General features: G+C 52.1%; 2 long non-coding RNA genes across 2 annotated transcripts; both read left to right on the forward strand.

Moving 5' to 3' along the window:
- The first annotated feature begins 296 nt into the window (after positions 1–296).
- On the forward strand, positions 297–5,961 carry LOC134425052 (uncharacterized). Its single transcript, XR_010029583.1, has 3 exons — positions 297–492; positions 4,126–4,298; positions 5,940–5,961. It is a non-coding gene; the product is annotated as an uncharacterized LOC134425052 (long non-coding RNA).
- A 1,052-nt stretch (positions 5,962–7,013) lies between these two features.
- LOC134425041 (uncharacterized) lies at positions 7,014–10,700 on the forward strand. The gene is made up of 3 exons (XR_010029578.1): positions 7,014–7,191; positions 8,678–8,745; positions 10,196–10,700. It is a non-coding gene; the product is annotated as an uncharacterized LOC134425041 (long non-coding RNA).
- Positions 10,701–16,646: the final 5,946 nt, after the last annotated feature.

The following is a 16,646-nucleotide window of genomic DNA, read 5'->3' on the forward strand; positions in this document are numbered from 1 at the left end:
TCCAGCTCTCCTGGAAGGTTCTGGAAGTGGCTCTGCTCCCCCTGGAAGCTTCTCTCAGCAGGAACTCACCTTCCAATGGTCAACCACAAACCCCGAAAAAATCCATTAAAAAAAAAAAAAAAAAAAAACAAACAGGAAGAAACCAACCAACCCCTCCAGCGCTGGGGGAACATCATCTCCCCGGGACTGGCAGGGCATGAAAGCATTCCCTGCTCCCTGCCAGCTCCGGAGTGCAATCCCAGCCCCGCTCCTGCCATGCATGGCTGATGAGCCAAGAGCCCCGAGGAGCGGCCGCAGCTTTCCCCGGTTCCCGCTCTGGAGCCGCGTTCCCGCTTTTCCCAGCTCCCTGGCACATCCATGAATATATATTGACCTTATTAGAGCAGGGCTGCCAGCAGCGCCCGGGCCTCGTTTGCACAAATTAAAGCTGTCAGCGGGTAATTTATGGAGCAGCGGGAAAGCTCGCAGGGAACGGCCTGGATTGGGGAGCAGGTAGGGAAAGGGGATGGATTGTGGAGTAAAACATCCTGCTCAGGATGGGAATGGCCTGGATTGGGGAGCAGGTAGGGAAAGGGGATGGATTGTAGGATAAAATATCCCTCTCAAGAGAGGATGGTTCTGCTCAGGTGGAACTGGGCATTTTTTAGTGGTTTCTTGCTTGGAATGGTTTTCTCCCTTTCCCTACCTCACTTTCCCCCTTTCTTTCTCTCCTTTTTTCTTTCCCCTTTTTCCTTTTCCTTTTCCTTTTCCTTTTCCTTTTCCTTTTCCTTTTCCTTTTCCTTTTCCTTTTCCTTTTCCTTTTCCTTTTCCTTTCCCTTCCTTTCCCTTCCTTTCCCTTTCCCCTTGGGACACTTCCAGGGATGGCACATCCATGATTTCCTTGGAAAAGCTGTACCAAGGCCTCCCCACCCTCACTGGAAGGAAGTTGCTCCTCCCTGCAGTGTAAAAAGTGACGCAAAATCCAAACCTCCATCTCCCAAATCCACCCAATCCCAGTGGATCCCAATCCCTCCCTGCTGGAGCCGCGCTGATCCCACGGCCGGAGCGGCAGCTCCAGGGTTGGATCTGTGCCCTGGGATTTGAGCCGGGGCTAAATTTGTCCTGTTGACACTCGGGAGCAGTGACAGGCACGAGGAGAGGGAAGAGCCTTCCTTTTCCAGCGCCAGAAAGATCGGCTGGAAAAACTTTTCCCTCTGGATTAGCACCCTGAGGCGCCTGGAGCGTCACTTCCAACGTCTGGGATCTACAGATCGACCTCTGCCGGCTGCTGGACTGGGGAAAAAAGGGCAAAAAGCCATTTTTTAGGGATGGCAGCATGTGACAATCCACCAATCCAGCCTGGAATTCCCTTTATAAACACCCAACCCCGTGGCAGTCCCAAAAGCTGGAATTCCAAGTTTCCCAGCAGCCTGGGGGTTATTTATAGCAGGAATAAGAGTCGGTGTTTTCCTTCTCCAGGAAACTTGGGAAGGGGTCAAATGACCTCAGTGTGAAGCAATGGGATTTTGTGGATTTCTGTGGGAATCTGGAGCGGGATTAGCACCTCTCCTCCATTCCCGGACGGGCTGGCAGCTGCTGGAGCAGGGAAGGAACCGCGGGAAGCAAAGAGCTCCAAAATTCCAAAATTCCCCGCCAGCCCCGGATGCGGAGCCAGCTGCCAAACTCCTCTCATTCCAGGCATGAGGAGCAGGACAATGGGAACAGGAGGGTGGGAATGGAATGGGGTGCCTTTGGAAAGGGATTTGATATTTATGGATCAGCTCCTCCTGCTCAGTGGCAGAGATCCCTGCTTTTCCCAGAGATATTAACACAGGAATGGGTTTGGATCCAGCCCTTGCTGTGGATTTACAGGTGAGACCCTCTGGGAAAATTCAATCCTTTAGGAAAAACCTGGATGTGGCATGGAAATAAATGCAGGAATTGCTGCTGGGGGAATGGTTGGAACTGATCACCATACGGGGCTTTTCCAACCTAAACCATTCCAGGATTTTTCCTCCTCCTATCCTGGGGATATTAGGACAGGAATAAGTTCAGATCTACCTCCATCCATCCCGCATCCTCCAGCATTCCATCCTCTCCAGGTGTTCCCAAACTCTCCTCCAGCATCCCAGTCACGGAGCTGTGAATCATTCCCATTGGAATTGGGGCAAGGTTGGAGGGGTTTTCCCTCTGGAATTTTTTTCTCAGGATTTTTTCCTTGGGATTTCTTCCTCAGGATTTCTTCCTTGAGATTTATTCCTCTGTATTTTTCCTCTGGATTTTTCCTCTGGATTTTTTCCTCAGGTTTTTTCCCTCATGATTTTTCCTTGGGATTTCTTTGTTGGGATTTCTTCGTTGGGATTTCTTCATTGGGATTTTTTCCTTGGGCTTTCTTCTTCAGGATTTCTTCCTCGAGATTTCTTCCTCTGGATTTTTCCTCTGTTTTTTTTTTTCTCAGGTTTTATTCCCTTGTGATTTTTCCTCAGGATTTCTTCCTTGGGATTTTCCCTCAGGATTTCTTCCTTGGGCTTTCTTCTTCAGGATTTCTTCCTCAGGATTTCTTCCTCTGGATTTTTCCTTGGGATTTCTTCCTCAGGTTTTTTTCCCCTCATGATTTTTTCCTTGGGATTTCTTTGTTGGGATTTCTTCCTCAGGATTTCTTCATCGGGATTTTTTCCTTGATATTTCCTCCTCTGGATTTTTCCTCTGGGTTTTTTCCTCATTTTTTCCCTCGTGATTTTTCCTCAGGACTTCTTCCTTGAGATTTCTTCCTCTGGATTTTTTCCTCAGGTTTTTTTCCCCCTCATGATTTCTTCCTTGGGATTTCTTCCTCTGGATGATTTTTCCTGGGGGTTTCAATCGGGCTCTCGGCAGCAGCAGGATGCTCTGGCCAGGGCTGATTCCCTGAGCTCTGCTGCTCCCTCCCTCCCTTTCCCGTGCAAGGAGGGATTCCAGGAGCTCTCATCTCCGGGATTTTCAGCCCAGCAGGGCGCTTTGCTCCCGTTTTTCCAGCTGCTGCCATTTGGAGTGCCCGTGCTGGTTGCAGTTCCGTGGATAATGCCTCTGGAGCAGAGCTCCTTCAGAAAATCCAGCAGAGCCATCTGTGATTTTCCGCTCTTGGGTGGATAATTGGATTCGAGTGCAGGGTGGGCTCGGGGCTGGAATTTTTCCGAGGCACTCACAGGCAGGCTCCAGGAGGATTCCAGGCAGGATTGGAGCCATTCCCACCTGGGAAGGCAGCGCTTTGTCCCTCTGGAATTCTCAGGGCCACTCTCATATTGTCACTTCTGGGAAGGAACGTCATTTTTCCTCCTCTGCTTGATCCTGCATTTTAAAATATCCCTTCAGGAGCTGCGGAATATCCCGGATTTCCTTTGGGTCTGTGAGGATCCTTCAGGATAGCCCAGAATCCCTGGGATTCATTAAACATGGGATAATTGTGGCATTTTTGATGAAAAATGGGATTTTCCATCCTGGAGAAGGGAAGGATCCAGGGAGACCTTGGAGCAGCTTCCGAGGGGCTCCAGGAGAGCTGGAGGAGGAATTTGGGATGAGGGATGGAGGGACAGGACACTGGGAATGGTTCAGATTGGAAAAAGGGGGGATTTGGGTGGGATTTTGGGAAGGAATTCCTGGCTAGGAGTGTGGGGAAGGTCTGGGATGGCATTCCCAGAGAATCTGGAATGTTCCAGGATGGACGGGGCTGGTGCCCCTCACATTCCCCTCCTGGGGCACCTGGCAGAGCCTGAGGTTGAGATTCCCACAGCTGCACCTTCCCGAGAACATTCCCTTGGCATTATCCTGGGGTAAGCCAACAAACCCAGGAAAATCCGCGCATTTCCACACTTTTCCTGCCCCTTTGGAGAGGGCCGTGCCGTGGGGCTGGGGGGGTTCCCAGGTGGGCTGAGAGCGGGGCCGGATCCTCGGGACGCTGCCAGCTCTGCTCCTCATCAACCTCCCCAGGATCCCCAAGGCCTCCCGTGCCAGCTGCTTCCCTGTATCCAGCCCCTTTTCCGTGCAGTAGCCTAGGAAAATATTGAACCCGTGCCCAGATCAACACCAGGATATGAAGGGGAAAACTTTAAGATGTTTTGTAATTCCTTTTTTTTTTTTTTTTCTTTTTTTTTTTTTTTTTTTTTTCCCCAGGACCTGCCAACTCTTAATTTTTCCAGTTTGGAATAAGAGCCTCGGATCCATCTGTTTGCTGTCAACTGATGTTTGTTTGGAAAGGGATTTTATGGATTTTTTCCAGCTCGCACTCCTGTTCTTCCACCCAGTTTACTGAACTCCATAAATGTCAGCTCTGGCAGTTTTTTCGGGTGAGTTTTGATTTAGGATTTAATCAAAATGGAGCCGTCAGTGTCTTTAATCAATGGGAATGGAGATCAAAACCAAAGGAATGGGAGCGAAGAATGAAATATTTAATGGATCCCTTTGAAAGTGCCTGATTCTCGACCTAATGGCTACCAGGGATCATTAGGACAAACTTCCCAAAAAAAAAAAAAATAACCTCAAAAAACTGCTCGCTGTGGTTTTTTAAAGATAAAAAGGAGAAAGCAATTTAAGCTTAAAAGCAATTCCAGCCTTTTATCCCATTAAATATTAAAAATAAAGCAGTGCCAGTGGCTCCGGGGCTGCTGGAGCTCTCAGGGACGGGAATTCGTGTCCAAAGATCCCTATATTTGTCCCAGTTTGGGCTGTGGGGATGGGAAGGTGTGTGTTTGGGTTGGGCCATGCTCTTCCTGGGATGGTGGCACCGGCATTCCCTGCCTGATGGGGTGCAGGGATTCAGTGTGGAAGTGAATCAGTGCAAGGTGGGAGGTGCAGCCATGGCTCCCCTGGCGCTGCTTCATCCTCCATCCCTCCAATTCCTCATCCCTTCATCCTCTGTCCCTTCAACCCTCTGTGCTTCCAACCTCCCATTCTTCCATTCCTCCATCTCTCCATCCCTCCAAACTTCCATTCCTCCAAACTTCCATCCTTCCAACTCTTCATACCTTCTTCCCCCAGTTCTCCATCCATCCATCCATCCATCCATCCATCCATCCATCCATCCATCCATCCATCCATCCATCCATCCATCCATCCATCCATCCATCCATCCATCCATCCATCCATCCATCCATCCATCCATCCATCCATCCATCCATCCATCCATCCATCCCTCCATCCCTCCATCCATCTGAGTTCGTCTGAGCTCGGCTCCTCTCGGCCGGGTTCGGCTCCTCTCGGCTCCTCTCGGTCGGGTTCGGCTCGACGCTCTCGGGCGCCGCCTGCTGGCGCGTTCCTGGTGCGCGCCCATGATCATGGACGCAGAAAATCCTGGAATGGTTTGGGTGGGAAAGGACCTGAAATCCCATCCCATCCCATCCCATCCCATCCCATCCCATCCCATCCCATCCCATCCCATCCCATCCCATCCCGTCCCATCCCATCCCATCTCCTTGCCACCCTCCCAGGGAACAATTCCTAATTCCCAATATCCCATCCATCCCTGCCCTCTGGCAGTGGAAGCCATTCCCTGTGTCCTGTCCCTTGTCCCCTCAGATGCCACCAAACCACCAGAGGTGCTGTCTCAGAGCCCTGTCCTGGGCACAGCCACTCCAGGAGTCCCTCCACCTTCACCTCCCGCTGCATCCCAGAGATCTGGCAGGGAAGCTGCTCCCCAGGATCCCTCCTCTGTGTTCCCATGGATAAAACCAGGATAGTGGGACACCTGTGGCTTCAAGGAGCAGCTCCCCGGGCCTCCTTCCGGCACGGCTGCGTTTTTAATCAGCTTTTTTAAATTTAATTGTCAACCTCCTTCTTCTCCTCTTTCTTCTCCTGGCATTTTTATCTCCGCTTTGGATGCACAAATCCCGACTATTTTGTTCCCGGAGTCAGCGGGATGATCAAGGGGTTTGCAGCCTCCTGAATTATTCAGGATATTGGAGTTCCTCACTAAATATTTTTGCTTCCAGCCTGTCAGGGAGAAGATCACAGGAATATTTTGTTCATTCCAAGATCTCTGTCTGAGCATCGGTGACGGGCAAAGCGCTCCCATCATTTCCAAAGGTGCTCGTTAAGGGAGGGGCTCATCATTAATTAGAGCAGGAGCAATGCCATTGTCACCCCTGAGGTGGCTTTGGGGACACAGGGCTGGCTGGGAATTTTCTCCAGGGCTTGGAGAGGGAACAGGGTTGTGCTGGTGCTGTTGGATTGGGATGGGGTGGTGGGAAGTCACCCCACGTGTCCCTGGCTGAAGGTGGCAGTGCCAACCCCCCCAGACCAGGGGACACCAGTGACTCTCAGCTCAGTGGTCCCTCATTCCTGGGAGGGATGGGATCCCAAAATCCTGGAATAGGTGGGATTGGAAGCGACCTCTGCCCAGGCAGGGTCACCCAGGGCAGCTGACACAGGGACACATCCAGGGGGGTTTGGAATGGCTCTGGAGAGGGGGGACAATGGCATGGCCTTGGTGGGACAATGGCATGGCCTTGGTGGGACAATGGCATGGCCTTGGTGGGACAATGGAATGGCCTTGGTGGGACAATGATGCGTCCCCAGTGGGATAATTTTATGTCCCTTGTGGGATGGTGGCATCTCCTCGGAGGGACAATGACATGTCCCTGGTGGGATTTGGTGGGGCAGTGGTGCATTCCTGGTGGGACAATGGCATGTCCCTGGTGGGACATTGGAATGTCCTTGGTGGGACATTGGAATGTCGTTGGTGGGACAATGGAATGCCCTTGGTGGGACAATGGAATGCCCTTGGTTGGACATTGGAATGTCCCTGGTGGGACATTGGAATGTCTTTGGTGGTACGATGACATCCCCGGAGCTGCTGCCACACCCCACCAGTGCCTGGCACTCCCCCACCGATATTTTTTGGGGATTTGTGGTGGTTTTTCCCAACCCAGACCTCTCTGAGATCTCCAAAGTCCAACCTGCTCCCCGTTCCTCTGGAGCAGCGTTCCAGGGCTCCGCTTCCCGGCTCTCGGTTTCCGCGCGCGGCATTCCGGGGCTCCACATTGCCACCATTATCCAACCTCCTCTTGCGGTTACATCATAAAAATTCCTCGGGTCCTGGAAGCAGCCCGGGAATATTTGCATATGTATATCCTTCGTTTTCACAGCACAGCCTGGCTGCCAGATGGGAAAACCGACGGAGCCTCCAACGTTTATCCGCGACTCCGACGCTTTTCCTGCGCCGGGAACCGCGGCGGAAGCGAGGTGGTTTTCCAAACCCTGGGACACTTCCACGGGGATCGGGGAAAAGGGGAGGGGAAACCACATGGAATCAATTAAAGGCCGTTTCCCAGAGTTTAATGGAAAAGATTCCTTTGTGGGTCCTTGGAAAAACGGGATCTTGGCTCCAGAAATCCCTTTTCCCTTGAATTTCACCCCATGTCCTGCACACGGATTGGGTGCCCTGGACCCCACGGCCCACACAAGGATTTATCCCAAAGAACCGGAGAGGTTTTGAGGGGAAACACTTTTCCTTTGGAGCACAGGACAGGAATTCTGTTTTTTTTTAAATTTCTTTCCAAGCCCAGATTTCAGTGTTTAGAGTATAATGGTGGTTTTGGGGATATAAGGAATTTTTGGGGGGGATTTAATGGTGATTTTAAAGTGTATGAAGCTGGGGTGTTAAGATATAATGATGTTTTTAAGTGTATAATGGTGTTTTTTGGGACATAATGATTTTTTGGGGATATAATGATATTTTTTGGGATGTAATGGTGGTTTCTGGGGGTATAATGATTTTTAGGGTGTAATAATGGAATTTAGGGTACAGTGATGTTCTTTACAGTGCAGTGCTTTTTTTGGGGTACAAGGATGAGTTTAGGATGTGATGATGATTTTTTAGAGCAAACTTATGGGGTATAATGATGTTCTTTAGGGTACAAGGATACTTTTTAGGGTGCAATGCCAATATTTTGGAGTGTAGCAATGATTTTTTTTGAGGGTCTAATAATTTTTTTGAGTGTAATGATGCATTTTAGGACTTTCAGAGCATAAAGTTCCTTTGGGAGGCAGTGATTTTTTGGCGTGCCACGACGTCATTTTGGGGACACACTGAGGGGCAGAATGGATTTTTTTGAATATAATGATAATTTTTTGGGATCTAAAAGTGTTGCCCCGCGTCCCTAAGACGGTCTGGGATCTCTTCCATGTCAGAGAGCTTGTAAAGGATTAATCACCCACCCTAATTATTTTGGAACATCCCAAATTATCCGGGCGGAACAGCAGTAAAACAACGAGGCCTCGTCTTCCAGGAATCCGTCATCTGCTCATTCCTTAAAGCTCTGACAGCAAAACCTGGGATCCAAACGTCCCTAAATGGTTCCCGATGACACGCAACGGGAATTTTCCGGCATTATTCCGGAAATGTAACGACAAGGGCGCTTCCGCTGGGATTAATTGGCTCCTAAGTGGTTGCATGTGTTGTGTTTGCAGCGCTGGATCCCAGGCTTGGAATGCTGCTGGAGGCAGGAATTCCGGGCTCCGGGAAGGGATTGATCTGGCTCCAAAGGGCGGAGCGCACTTTTCCAGGACTGGGATTGGAGTATCCAATGAATAGGCTGAAAAAGAAATTAAAATATTATTTTAAGGAAAAAAAAAGTTGTTTGGTATTTTTTCCTAAAAATTCAGGTTGGATTTTTAAAGCAAATTCCAGATTTTACTTTGTTTTTTTGTCTTTTTTTTACTTTTTTAGGATTTTTCCAGGATTGTGGAGCCATCCAGGATCTGTAAATCCAGGAGCACCAGGATTTCTGCTGGAAGGTGAGGAGCTGGAAAACTTCATGGAGCCAAGAACAGCAACAGGACCTTGATAGAAATTCTGGGAGGATGAGGAATCCATGTTGATCCATGAAAATCCTGGAGGACCAATAAAAAAAGGGGAAAGCAGGGATGTGAGTCCCTTTGGGAGCATCCCAAAGCTGCTGGAAATGTGGCAGTGAATCAACTTTGACGCCCCATCCCTGGAAATATTCCAGATTGGATGGGGCTTGGAGCAGCCTGGGACAGTGAGAGGTGTCCCTGTCCTGGCAGGGGTGGGACGGGATCAGCTTTAAAATCCCAACCCAAACCACTCCAGGATTCTCTGCAATCCCATCCCACACAAAAATGGGATGCTGGCTGTGCCTTGTGCTGTCCACGGGTTGTCCCTGTGGAATTCCCAATTTGGAGGGATGGGTGAGGAGATTTTGGGAAGAAGCAGATTCCAGGCTGGAAAGGGACGCACGGAGGTGCCATGCACGGCCCTTCCCGAGGGATGGGAGTGCTCCTGGGGACAGGGCCATTCCTGGTGTCCTTGGGGGGACAGGATCCTCCTGGAGCTGTCCCAGGGGAATTCCAGGAGAGGAGATTTTGGGAAGAAGCACATTCCAGGCTGGAAAGGGACGCACGGAGGTGCCATGCACGGCCCTTCCCAAGGGATGGGAGTGCTCCTGGGGACAGGGCCATTCCTGGTGTCCTTGGGGGGGACAGGATCCTCCTGGAGCTGTCCCAGTGCCATGGCCAGAGCCATCCCTGCCTGCCACATTCCCAAACGGATCCTCGGGAGCCGCCGCCAATATTTTCCACCCAATCCCAATGACATTCCCGGGGCTGGGAACAGGGACACTTTGCACCCGCTTTGTTTATATCCCGTGGGTTTTTTCCTGGCTGAGGGAGAGGATAACTCTTCCCTGCTGAATTCCGTGGCTTTGTGCTCCGCTGGATTTTAAATAGCACAGGGGAATAATGGGAGTCTTTGGTTGGATGGGCCGGGGCTGGATCCGACCTTGAGCCCGCGCTCTCCTGACTTTGGAACTCCGGAGGGACACGGAGCGTTGCCTTTCCCTTCTTATTTTTTTCCCTTTTTTAAACAAGAGATAAATCCCGGGAGCCCTGGAGCGGGAATTGCAGCCGTGGCTCCCGTGATCCGTGAGGAGTTTTCACAGCTTTCCTTTCAGCTGGAAAATTGCTCCAGTCGGCTGTGACCGGCTCGGGAAGAGGCTGAGGCTGCCTCATCCTGTCCTTGCCAGGGCACCTGGATGAGCAGGGACGTCCTTCTGGCACCATCCCTTCAGGAATTCAGGATGTGTCCGCAGGGGAGTGCTGAGGGTGGATTTGGGATGATTTGGGATGAGCAGGTTTGGCTCAGCAGAGCTCTGGGAATATCAATGGAAGCGTCACAGAGTTACTTGAATTTTTCCTGTTTTTTTGTTTTGTTTTTTTTGCCATGCAGTCATTCCCAGCTGGAATTTTGGAAGCAGGAAAGGCCCAGCAGAGGAGCACATGCATCACTTCTGGGAGCTTTTGGAGACTTTGGAAATCCTTTTAGTGCTGAGGGGGGTAAGAAAAAGGCCCTGGCATGGGACAAGCACCTTTCAAACCCTGATGGAAAACAGAGCAAATCCCACTCCCTGCGTGGTTTTACTCTTCAGATCCAGATCTTTGGTTTTCTGGGTGGGCAAATGGAAAAGTGGGATAGGCTAAAAACCAGGAGCAATGGCAAACTGTGCTGGGAGATGGAAAAGAGCAGCTCAGGGAAAATGGGATGGATTTTCCCTGCAGCCCAAGGAATGTTGCAGCCCTTTTCTAATGTCTTTTTTGAAGTGGATTTTATATTTGAATCCCAAACTTCCTGAGGCTGGAAAAGATTTCCAGGATTGTTGAGTCCAACCTGTGATGGATCAACATTGTTTCACCCAGCCCAGAGCCCTGAGTGCCAGATCCAGGAATTCCTTGGAAACCTCCAGGGATGGGGACTCCAAACCTCCCTGGGCAATTCCAATGTTTAACAACCCTTTCCACGAGGGAATCCCTGCTGATGTCCAGCCTGAACCTCCCCTGGAGCAGGCTGAGGCCATTCCCTCTCTTCCTGTTGCTGTTTGCCTGGGAAAAGAGGCCGAATATATTTGGGAATGGACTTTAGTGGGATTTTTCCTGTGTTTCCCATGTGAGGCTCATTGCCCATGGAAGCGAGGAGATGCAATCCCATGGGTCCACCGGGATTTGCTTTGGGCTCTTTTGGGTCACAGAAATCCCAAACTTCCCAACATCCATAGGAAATGGTTCCCCTGGCTGGAATTTGCCTTCCCAGGGGCAGAGCTGGTGGGAGGAATCCCCACCTGAGCTGCCTGAGGGGTGACAGGGACACGGATCCCATTCCCAGATGGAAGAGCTCATCCCTGCTGGCTCTGCAGCCAAGGAAACCTCAGTTCCAAGGAAACCTCAGTTCCAAGGAAACCTCAGTTCCACTGAAATCTCCCCTTCCCCACCCATTCCAGGGGCAGTTTCCACGTTGTTCCAGGAAAGTGCTGCCAAATTCCATTTGTTATCCCTGGGAGCTGGATCTTGGGAGATGTTCCCGGCGTTCCAGCCCCTTCCCTTTGCTCTCCCTCCCGTCAGGGAGCAGCTGGATCCCTCCGTGCTGCCTCCAGCTCTCTCCCTGCTCCCGCTTCAGGCAGGAGGCAGCTCCGGAGCCCTTTGGATGGAGATCTCCCTGGAGCGGACAGTGGGAACAGCTGGAATGTGGAGCTGCAGCCCCGTGCCTCAGCTGTTTCCTTTCGAGCTGTCGCTGGAACATTCCAGAGGCTGACGCTGATGTTTTGACCGTGGCAGCGCTGAGGGAGAGAGATCCGGATTATCCCTTGGACGCACCTTGGGCTGGGAGCAGGGATGAGACGGGGCTGCTGCTCCTGGAAGTGTGAGAGGCCTGAGCCATTCCCAGCTCCCCAAAATTGTCCTGCACTCCCCAAATCCCAGGTCCTTGGGGAGGTGAAGGTCTGGAGTGTCTTGAGCAACTCATGCTGGGTTTGTTCCCAGCAGGAAAGGGGGAATTGTCCCCTCTCTGTCCCCCTCAGGTGAGGCCCCACCTGCAGAGCTGCTCCAGCCCTGGATCCCAGCACAGCAGGACCTGGAGCTGCTGCAGCAATTCCAGAGGAGGCCACGGAGCTGCTCCAGGGCTGGGAGAGCTGGGAATGTTCATCTGGAGAGGAGAAGGATCCAGGGAGAGCTCAGAGCCTGGAGGGGCTCCAGGAGAGCTGCAGAGGGGCTGGGGACACGGGATGGAAGGACAGGACACAGGGAATGTGTGTCCCACTGCCAGAGGGCAGGGCTGGATGGGAGATTGGGAATAAGGAATTGTTCCCTGAGAGAGTGGGGAGAGGCTGGGCTGGAATTCCCAGAGCAGCTGTGGCTGTCCCAGGATCCTTGGAAATATCCAAGGGATTGGAGAACCCTGGGATAGGAAAAGGTATCCCTGCCCATCCCTGGGATGGGATTTAAGGTCCCTTCCCACCCAGAACCATCCCAGCATTCCTGAATTCCACAATCCGTGTACCCGAGGCCGTGCTGGGGCCGGAGGCAGGGCTCGGACAGCCGGGATTGAGTTGTCTCGGGATCCTTTGGGAGCAGCTCCAGGTCCCGGTGCCACAGCCCGACCTGGGGGTGCCATCAGCGAAAATAAATCTGCCTAATCCCGAGGAATGAGCGGGAACAGCAGCAGCTCCGGGGAGATTAGAGCCGAGTTTTGCGTTACAGCACTTGGAAGGGCCGGGGTTTACTTGGAAACCGAATCCCGTTAATTAGCATTCCGCTAATGGCAGTCCTGGATAAATATAGCGCTCCCTAATCCCAGCGCGAGGCGCAGGCTGGCATATTGAGATGGTTGATATCAAAGCCATTAACGCCTCTCCGTGGGAAGGCGATTCCCAGGACCGGGATTCTCCGGGGCCGTCCATCTCCCTAAGGCCCAGCAGCGCCCGGACCCGCGGCCAGCGGGCGGACACGGCGTCCCCGAAATGTGCCTGCGTCTGTCACAGTGCCTTGGGCACGGCCGAAGGTCGGCCCGGCTCCCGGTGGGAAAACGGGATCCCCCAAACGGGACGCGCTGGATCCGCCGGGATGCGCCCCCGGCCCGGGTGTGTGTCCCGTCCCGGGCACGTGTTGGGGGATAAATTTATCCCGAGCGTTCCTGGAACTCCTCCAGGGTTCAGTGAGCTCCAGGAACATCAAAGGGTGGGAAAGGGCTCCCGGAGTTTGGGAATTTGGAGGGCTTAATGGCTGTTTGGCGCTAATTAACCCCTTGTTTAGGGCTGGTTATTGGCCTGATTAACCCCCCCCCCCCAGCTGACAGCAGGACAAGGGAACGCATTCTTATAAAACCTGAGGGGAGGGAATCCCAGCATGGAAGGAGCACAGGACTGGGACCATTCCCGAGAACCCACTGTGTGTATTCTTGGTGGAATTATTGATGGGATCTCAGAAGGAGCTGGGAGGTTCCTCATAAAAGCTGCGCTTGGCTCATGGATTGGGAATAACACTTATCTCATGGATGGAGCCAGACGTGTGTCAGCCGCATTCCAGGGGCACGGATTCCCCGGCGTTATTCCCACCTCCGATTTTATGGGGGTTTTAAGCCAGCCTTGGAACCCCGAAGGAGATGCAGGTGGCAGCCAAAGGATTTTGGAATGTTCTCAATCAAAAAAAAAAAAAAATCTTTAAATAAACAGGGAAAGACCCTTGGAAGCTGCAGGAAAATTTAGGATCAGGATTGGGAAATGCAGTTGATGGGAACAATTTTTTTTTTTTTTTTTTTCATTTAGAAAGGAGGTGTGGGGGCGGAAAAATTCCCGATCCTATAAATGGCCGGGGCGATTTGTTCCTGAGGGCCGGGCAGCTGGAGGCAGCTTTGGATGGAATCCTCCTCCCAAGGAAAGGGAAGCGGAGGAAAAGGCTCTCCAAGGAGAAAAAGCTTTAATGAGCTGCGAAGCCTTGATCACCCACGGAGAGCCGAGATTAATTAGGAGCTGCTGAAAGCCGAGCTCAATTAGGAGCTTAAGCCGCTCCCGAGGTGTGCCGGGATCGCCGCTGGATTCCCTGCCGTGCATTCCCGGGATGGAGAGCGAGGCTGTGCCCACCGGAACCCGGCCCGGCCCCTCCAGGTGTCCCAGCCCCTCCAGGTGTCCCGTGTCCCTTCAGAGTGCGGTGGCCTGGAGTGAGGCTGGGAAGGGGGAATGCTCTGGAGAAGGGCTTGCCTTGGATTCCCTGCTGCATTTCCACATTTCCAGCGTTCTCTGGGGTTCTCTGCTTGTCCAAGCCCATCCTGGCTCCATTCTCAGCATCGTTCCAGGTCCGAGGTGAGATCCTGGAGCCTGCAGGGCTCAGGATCCGAGATCTCATAGCCTGGGAGGGAGGAGCAAAGCTTTGATGTCCCTGTGGATCTGTGGGCTCCAGCAGCTCCTCCTCCCAGGTTCCTCTCAGTGGTGGAGGGATGGGTTTGGGTGGCCACAGCATCCCAGACCACAAATTCCCTGCTCTTTGAAGCAGGGAATGATGGAATCCTGGAATGGTTTGGGTGGGAAGGGACCTCAAAGCCGATCTGGTGCCACCCATTCCATGGCAAGGACGCCTCCCATTGTCCCAGGGTGCTCCAAACCCCATCCAGCCCGGCCTTGGGCATTCCAGGGATCCAGGGGTGGCCACAGCTGCTCTGGGAATTCCAGCCCAGGGAACAATTCCCAATGTCCCATCCATCCCTGCCCGCTGGCACTGGGAGCCATTCCCTGTGTCCTGTCCCTCCATCCCTTGTCCCAGTCCCTCTGCAGCTCTCCTGGAGCCCCTTCAGGCCCTGCAAAGGCTCTGAGCTCTCCCTGGAGCCTTCCCTTCTCCAGAGCCTCTCCACCCTCACAGGGAGGAATTCCTTCCCTGTTTCCAGCCTAAACTTCCCCTCTTTCACTCCGAACCCCCTCCAGCTCCCAAGGAAACTTCCAGGATGTTTCCCAACCCCTCCCCGCTCCCAGATCTCCCCCACGTGCGCAACCTAATAACGAGCACTCGCCAAACATCCTAAATCCGGGAAATTTATGGAGCATGACCCAAATTGAATTCTCCATTACAGCAGGATAATTGATTTTTTAGAAGAGAGATTAAATTTATTTTCCGCCTCACTAACGAACAGCCAGATTTCCCTTAATTGCTTGGAATGCAGAGTTGGGATGATTCATTAAAGCCGGAACATGCCTGGGTACATTACACTGTGACTAAAGCTTCCCTGCTTGGAGCAATTAAAGTGGGGAAATTTGGGATCTCGCAAGGAGCTGAATAAAAATTCCAGCTTGGGATGTCTTATTAAGCTCCTCAAGGAAAAACTCACAAATTCCCCCCATTCTGCAGGAAATCATTTGGTGATTTTTTTTTTTTTTTTCTCTCCCCCTGCCTGGCGTTGTTTTCTCCTCATGCCAACCCTAAAAAGAAGTGGTGTCTACGAGACAGATTTCGTGCCTCGCTTCACAGTTTAATTTTATCAATCACAACATTTAGAACCCAAATTGACAGCAGCGAGGAGACATCCCCGGATTCCAAGGGGAGGCATTTTGGGCGGAATCTCGGAACATTTGGTAATTATAGACACATTGCAAAAATAAAGGTAGCGATTGAGGAAAACAGGAGTGGAGAGGGAGGAGGCTGGGAGCTGGCAGGGATAAATGAGGATTGTTTGGCACATTTGAATCCAATCCCACCCAGGCTCCAAGGGCTCGCGGAAAAAGCGGAGATGGATGCGGAGCCCAGGCTGGGATGGACACGGAGAGGGGACTTGGAATCTTGGAAAACCATTGGAATGCTCATTGCTGGCATCACCTCATGGCAGGGCTGTAATTCCCACTGCCAGGGGGCAGGGGTGGGCGGGATATTGGGAATATTGCCTGGCACAGAGCAGCTGTGGCTGCCCTGGATCCCTGGAATCTCCAAGGCCGGGTTGGATCAGGCTTGGAGCAGCCTGGGATAGTGGGAACTGTCCCTGCCTGGGGAATGGGGTGGAATGGATGAGATCTTAGCTCCTTTCCAACCCAAACCATTCCAGAATTCCACAATTCATCTGAACTGGGGAGGTCTGGAACTGGGAAGAGCCCATGGATGGTGCAGGAGCTGCGGTGCCGATGGCTGCTGGATCCACACTGATGGATGCAGGAGAGATCCTGGGATTTAAGCCATTGGAGGGAGGATTGTGGGGTTTTAAGCAAACCTTTCAGGCCTGGGATGTGCAGCCCTAAGGGGAATGAAGCACTGATGTTTTGTCTCCAGAAAAATGGGATATTCCCTCCTCATCCTGATCCCAGCCAGCTCCATCCCTCCCTGCTTCCCTTGGAAGCCCTAAAAGCTCCTGTGCTGCAGGATCCCAGGAGATTTCCTGTTCCAGGAAAATCCAGGAGGAGCTGCAGTGGGACAAAAATAATTCCTGTGTGCCATCCTGATCCTGGGCTTTTCCTTTTTTGTTTTTTTTTTGTTTTTTTCTCCCCCAGGAGATGAAGGAACGTGTTGGAGAAAGGAGCTGCCCTTTGTGTCCCTGAGCTCTGCATCCCTCAGAGCTGTTCCCGGGAATGGGGAGATCATTAAGGAATAACGGATGGCTCGTCCAGTGCTGGGGAGCCTAATTAGAGATAACGAGGGGCTGCAGCCTGCAGAGGCCACAAAGTCATTAATTATGCTAATTAGAGGTGGATTATGTCACTGCAGAAGGAGCCTTGGAGCTCCCGCCCCAACTCAGGGTGGGCTCACACACAATTCCCTCCCCATCCCTACAGATTCCTCATCCTGATGTGTGCAGGAATTGGGGCATGGAGTGGGGCTCTCCAAGGAGAGTTCAAATCCTCCTCAGACCTTTCTGGAAGTTATTCCATCCCTTGAAGCGT

This window comes from Melospiza melodia, chromosome 15 (assembly GCF_035770615.1).
Source record: "Melospiza melodia melodia isolate bMelMel2 chromosome 15, bMelMel2.pri, whole genome shotgun sequence".
Classification (NCBI taxonomy): Eukaryota; Metazoa; Chordata; class Aves; order Passeriformes; family Passerellidae; genus Melospiza; species Melospiza melodia.